This window comes from Pongo abelii, chromosome 10, assembly GCF_028885655.2.
Source record: "Pongo abelii isolate AG06213 chromosome 10, NHGRI_mPonAbe1-v2.0_pri, whole genome shotgun sequence".
Taxonomy (NCBI): domain Eukaryota; kingdom Metazoa; phylum Chordata; class Mammalia; order Primates; family Hominidae; genus Pongo; species Pongo abelii.
In genome coordinates, this window is record NC_071995.2 from 31,644,568 (window position 1) to 31,651,304 (window position 6,737).

Here is a 6,737-nt window from a genome sequence, read left to right on the forward strand (position 1 = left end):
AATACAGCTAACAAGGGATGTGAAGGACCACTTCAAGGAGAACTACAAACCACTGCTCAAAGAAATCAGAGAGGACACAAACAAATGAAAAACTATTTCATGCTCATGGATAGGAAGAATCAATATTGTGAAAATGCCACACTTTCAAGGAGCCCTTGAAATCACTGGGTTGGTTTTCTAGGGCTCCTGTAATAATAGGCCACAACTGGCTGGCTTAATACAACAGAAATTTATTTTCTCACAGATGTGAACTCTGGAAGTACAAAGTCCAGATGTTAGCAGGATTAGTTTCTACTGGAGGCTTTGAGGGAGATACTGTTCCATGGCTCTCTCCTGGATCCTGGCGGTTCTTGGCAACTGTTGGTGTCCCTTACCTTGTAGATACATCACTCAAATCTGTGCCTCCGCTTTTACATGACACATTCTTCCGTCTGTGTGTGTGTGTGTGTGTGTGTGTGTGTGTGTGTTTTCTTAAGAACAGCAAACATTGGATTTGGGAGGGCCCACTCTAATCCACTATGAACTTCCCTTAGTTTGGTTACATCTACAAAGACCCTGTTTGCAAACAAGGTCACATTTGAGGTTCTGAGTGGACATGAATTTGTCAACTCAGTTGGGAACGGATCAGTCTGAGGGCAAGATAAGAGGAGGAACTAAGCAGGAAGGTTGAGTGCAGAGTTTTGAGAAAAGTGTAGTCAGGGCTAAGACCTAAGCAACACTGTTCTACTCCTTTGGAGGAGAAATTTTTCCTTCTTTTAGCTTCCTTCAGCCACTGCTGTGACCACCTCATCCCAATTCCTCTCTGCTCCTTCATAGTCCTTAAAGGTTAGAAGCATGGGCTCTGCACTTCTGTGTCTTGCATTTCTAGATCCTGGTTCTCTGGTTGGCCATGTGTCCTCAGAGACTTATTTCCCTCTACTTCAGTTTTCTCTGGGAAAAAGGGATGACAACAATACCAGGTACATACAGCCATTTTGATAACTGAGCAGTGTAATGTTTATAAAGTGCTTGTCTCAAAGGAGTAAAGTATGGATTTAGGTAACTTGCCTATTTTTGAGTTGTCTTTTTATTGATTTGACTTACTTTATGCTAATGTCAAGCAATACTTTGGTCTTCTCTTTAATTTCTATATTTTATTTACCCCACTGCCTCTTACAGATGGTACAATGGGTAGAAAGTCCAGATTGTGTCCAGAGACGCAGCCAATCCTGTATATTGAGGAGGGTGAATTGAGTTCCTTGATTGGGTCAGTAGTTGTAGTTTCCCACATGCCAGGACATGGTCCCTAGCAATGCCCCACAATGGTAGCTGCAGCATTCGCTCAAACAAGATGGTGATGTCATGACATGAAATGGTCTCTCCTGGCTGTGGTCTACTGTTTGCAACTGGTATCATCTGGTTCTGGCATTTGTTGCTCACACTAACATATCAATGATAGGCCTATATATCATCCTGGTCAAGTGAAGGCCCAGTTGTTTCCTGGTCTCATTGGATGGTGCATTACAGGGCATGGCACTACATCCAGGACATGCTCAGAGTGGCTTACTACCTGTCAATCTTAGTAAAGTCAAACCCTCTGAGCCTCAGTTTCTTCACCTATAAATGGGGATGATATCTACCTCTTAAGACTGTGTATTAGGTTGTTCAGGCTGCCAGAACAAAACATCACAGACTAGTAGCTTAAACAATGGTTCTGAAGGCTGGAGGTCCAGGATCAAGGTCCTGTCTGGGTTGGATTCTGGTGAAGGCTCTCTTCCTGGCTTGCAGATGGTTGCCTTCTTGCTGTGTCTTCTCATGACTTCTTCTCTGTGCACAGGCAGAAAAAGAGATATCTGGTGCCTCTTCCCCTGTTTGTAAGGACATCATATTAAGACCCAATAGATTAAGAGGCCCTATCAGATTAAGGGCCAATACTTATGACCTCATTTAACCTTTATTACCTCCTTATAGACCCTATCTCAGTCATATTAGAGATTAGGGCTTCAACATGTGAATTTGAAATATATAACAGGCTGGGTGCAGTGGCTCATACCTGTAATTCCAGCACTTTGGAAGGCCAAGGCGGATGGATCACATGAGGTCAGGAGTTCAAGACCAGCCTGACCAATATGGTGAAACTCCGTCTCTACTAAAAATACAAAAATTAGCCGGGCATGGTGGCGCATGCCTGTAATCCCAGCTACTCAGGAGGTGGAGGTAAGACAATCACTTGAACCCAGGAGGAGGAAGTTGCAGTGAGCCGAGTTCGCAACATTGCACTCTAGCCTGGGCAATAAGAGCAAAACTCTGTCTCAAAAAACAAACAAACAAACAAAAAACAAAATACATAATAGAGTATTTTGAGGATTGCAGAACACAGATCGTGCTCTGAAGATGGTAGCACTTTTGATGTGGGTCATAGTGGAGGTCAAGAAGGTTGCAGCAAATCAGGCTGATGAAGGAAAATCTGAACAGACAAGGACAAAGGTAAAACCCCCGATCTTTGGAGAAGGACTGAACGTCAACACCAGACCCCCTACTTGGCAGCATCCATGTTTTGCTGCACCTCTATTTATACTTGAATTCACTGTTTAATAATTATCTCTGGTTTTCTTTCCTTGATGCCACTTTCTCCCTCTCTTCCTACTTTCAGTCAGCCACCAGCTGTGCCTTACCTGCCTTCCCCGCTATCTGATTAGTTCAGACCTCCATCTTTTATGGCTTGGATTTGAACAGTAGCTTCCTGCTTTATCCAGTTCAATCCACTCTCACACTACAGACAGGCTGATTGTGTAAAATGTAGACTAGATCCTGTCACTTTCCTACTTGAAGGGTTTCAGTGACTTCCCATGATTAAGACAAACCCAAATTTGATAACAGGTTCATAGGGTCAACATTGCCTGCTCTAGCTCCTGCATGTCGCTCTGCCTGAGTGCTTGCCAACACCACCTTTTTTTATCCTCTGCCCATGCTGCTCTGCCTGCTCCTGTCTGCTCCCACACTCTTATACTTATACAACAAACACTTATTGAGATCTACTCTATGCTAGTCACTGAAGATTTAGAGCTAAATGAGTACATACCATTTTTTCACACTTTTTACCATACTTCACATAATCATTTCCTTGAAATTGCTTTTTGAGTTAAACACAAATTGAGCCAGGTGTTTGTCTTCGTAGAAATTTTAGCTCTAAAGAATTTATGGTAGATTATAATATGATCTACAGTATCAAACCGTAAAATGTAAAGTATCAGGAAGTAAAAAGAAATGTATCAGGAACCTAGTCCAAGACTCACTTTTCAGAGCTCAGGTTCCAAGCCACACAATCTGGAAAACCTTTTTTTGGAGGTTGGGTGGGATCTAGCCCATGTGCTCACAGGTACCTGTTCCTCCTCTGCTGACAGTTATTCCACTATGCTGAAGTTGCCTGTAGTCTCCCACATTAGACACTAAGCTCTGGGAGGCAGGGCAGCTGTGTCTGCAGTCTTATTGTTGTATCCCCTGCACCCAGCACAGCACCTGACACATGGCAGATGTTCAATAAATGTTGGTTGAATTATCATTTTAAAATCATTTTTAATATTTGTGCATGTATGTTCACAAAAGGCTTATTTACAATAGCTAAAAGATGGAAACAACCCAAGAGCTCATTGATGGATGAATGGATAAACATAGTGTGCTACAGATATACGTGAATATTATTTAGCCTTAAAAAGGAAAGAAACTCTAGCACACACTGCAGCATAGAGGAACCTTGAGGATATTATGCTAAGTGAACTAAGCCAGGCACTAAAGGAGAAACACTGTATAATTCCTCTTATGTGAGCTTCCTAGAGTCATCAAATTCATGGAGATAGAGAGTTAAACAATGTATGCCAAAGGCTAAGGGGAAGAGAGAATGGGGAGCTCATGTTTAATAGGTAGAGAGTTTCAGTTTGGGAAGATGAGAATGTTCTAGAGGCATATGGTGGTGAATGCCATAGATCTATAAACTTAAAAATGGGTAAGATGGTAAATTGTATGTTATGTGTATTTTACCACAATAAAAATGACCACACTGAAAATATTGCTTATGATATTCCAAGTGAAAAAAATAAAACCTCCAGGTAGTACTGTAGAGAGAGAGAAATGGATCAGTGGGGTATCTCCTGGTGACTGTGATCAAGATTCAGGAACCCGTGGTGGGCAGATCAGGTAAAGGCTCCCGCCTTAGTCAGGCTCATTGCCTCTGGACAGCCTCAGGTAACCCTCACACCTGCTCCAGACACTGCTGCTCATTTTTTAGTTTATTTCAATTGAGCTATTTAAAATGAACACTCAGGTTTACAGAAAACTCTACCCTTAGAGTATACTCACAAGGCTGTCTGCTAAGCAGGAGTGCATTGAAATAGGTTTCTCTGTAACTTCAGGAATGAAACATCATTAAGGCACCAGCAGCAGACTGTTTCCAAAGATGACAATATCTCCGTCTCCCACCTTGCAGGATTTTTGCGAGGAGACCTTGTCTTTCATCCCATCAAGTGGTGGCATCTCTTTCTCTTCCCCTGAGTCTGAGATTACAGAAATGATGTTGTGTAGGCTTCCAAGGCAATGTCATGACAATGTTTGTGCTCTCTAGGGGAGCCAGGTGCGTGCGATGAAGAAGCTCAAGGTAAAAGACTGAATGAAGAGGCAGCACATGCGGTGAGGGAGGCCACGTGGGAGGCTGAACACTTGCTGTGTGAATGGCCTTCCAGCTCAGCCCAGCTGCCGTCCACCATGATTTCATGAGACACCCAGCCTGATGCCACATGGGACAGAGCAGGCCAACCAGGTCCTGCCCAGACCCAGAGAATCATTGGGTCATAATAATCATTGTTGTTCTAAGCCATAAGGTTTTGAAATGGCTTGATTTGCAGCAATATATAACCAAAACCACATCTTCTGCCAAATTAAGCATGAAGAGTGTAGAGTTGTATTATAGAAAACTCTAGTGCAGTGCCCCCTCCAGTTTATATTCACTGTAATACTATTAAATAAAAAGGGAAGAAATCCACCTACAGCTCCCTCATCCCAATGATTCATTTATTTTCCTTTTTTCGTTTCTAGCCTGTGGTGGTGGGCATACATAGATAAGCAACGCTGTGGTTATCAAGTACGTAGCATTTTGTAGCTTTTCCTTTCAGCTTTATAGCATTCATTCGCACGCTCAACAAACACTTATTGAGATCTACTCTATGCTAGTCACTGAGGGTTTAGAGCTAAATGAGTATATACCATGTTTTCACTTTTTTTTAACCATACTTTACATAATCATTTCCTTGAAATTGTTTTTTGAGTTAAACACAAATTGAGCCAGGTGTTTGTCTTCGTAGAAATTTTAACTCTAAAGAATTTATGGTAGATTATAATATGATCTATAGTATCAAACTGTAAAATGTAAAGTATCAGGAAATAAAAAGAAATATATCATGAACCTAGTCCAATAGAATTACTCTAACTAAATATGAAGCACTGAGATTTCAGCCAAAACAAACATATAGTGAATTATTCTCATTGCTTGATTAAAGCAAGCACATCATTCTCCTAGTTGAAATGAAGATTCTGACCTCACCAAATGGGAGGAGTGGAAGGTGACTCCAAGGTGGGGAGGTGGAGGCAGCGCGTGTGAGCAGGTGTCTGCTCTTCAAAAGGCTTGACTGTGAAGAGGACAGAGTGTGTTGTGGTGGAGAGGGGCGGTCAGAAAGGAGGCACTGTTCGGATGCTGATGGCAAGGTCCCGTTAGAGAGGCAGTGACAGGATTCAAGGAGCAGAGGGGTTAAGTAGTGGGGCAGGGTCTCTAAGACGGCCTGGGGATGGGATCGGGAACTCATAAGGGAAGACTGGCCTCCCCCCATGAGAAGGGTCGCTGCCCTTCTGCCTTGTGACAAGAGGGAAGAAAGATAAACACAGATGAAAATAGGTTTGTGGATTTGGAAGGAAAATGAAGGTGTTTCCTGGCTAACAATGTCTATTTTTTTCCATTTAAAGTAGGAGATGAAGGAGAGTGTGGGACAGAGTGGTTGGAGGTTTGAAAGGGATAGAAAAGATTCCCATGCTCCTTTTGTTGGATCTGCTGATGATCTATGCCGAGTTCAGACGGTTGGAAATCTGAATCCTGGAGCGGACTGAAGGAAAAAGATAGATTGGGCCATGAGTATCCCCAGGGCCTTGGCCTAATCTTCAGAGCAGGCTCCTGACCCCCAGGAAAAGCTGCCATCTAAACTGCTGTAGACTTGGGCTGCAGGTTCTCCAGCACCTGCTTTTCTGAGCCTGGTGATTCATGAAGACCCTGGAGACAGGCAGAGGGCGCAGCCAATGGCACCGCTTCAGAAGAGTCTGAGGGGTGGAGAGGCAGTGGGCGGGACGAAGATTTCCGTTGTGCGTTTCCGTTGGGCGCGAGGCCTCATGGGATGGGAGGGAAACTGCGAGGCTCAGAACCACGGCAGTGGGCCAGAGACTCAGCGGGCCAGGCAGGATCCAGTCCCAGAGAAAAGGGACAGCAGGGCTGTGTGGTGTCCAAAGGTGGACAGCCTTCATCAGAGGCTGAAACCTAGAGAGAGGAAGAACCACGTCATGGGAACACAAGGAGGGATATGGAGCTGAGAGCAGTGATGGGTCTAAACTTGAGCAGACTTCATGGCAGCCATTCTCCCTTTCTGACTCCGAATTTTCTGGCTTTCTTTCCCTCCTAGGTGCTGTCACAGTTCTTCTGGTCTGAGTGCGTGACTCTCCTGAGA

The 6,737-nt window shown here is 43.7% G+C and overlaps 1 long non-coding RNA gene across 2 annotated transcripts; it reads right to left on the minus strand.

Moving 5' to 3' along the window:
• Positions 1-211: 211 nt before the first annotated feature.
• On the minus strand, positions 212-6,346 carry LOC129049092 (uncharacterized). Of its 2 annotated transcripts, none has more exons than XR_008511877.1 (3): positions 5,568-6,346; positions 4,336-4,529; positions 212-1,847 (listed from the first exon to the last, which is right to left on the minus strand). It is a non-coding gene; the product is annotated as an uncharacterized LOC129049092 (long non-coding RNA). The 2 variants fall into 2 exon arrangements; XR_010135747.1 differs by having other exon boundaries at positions 218-1,847; positions 4,336-6,125; positions 6,257-6,341.
• Between the last annotated feature and the right edge of the window lie 391 nt (positions 6,347-6,737).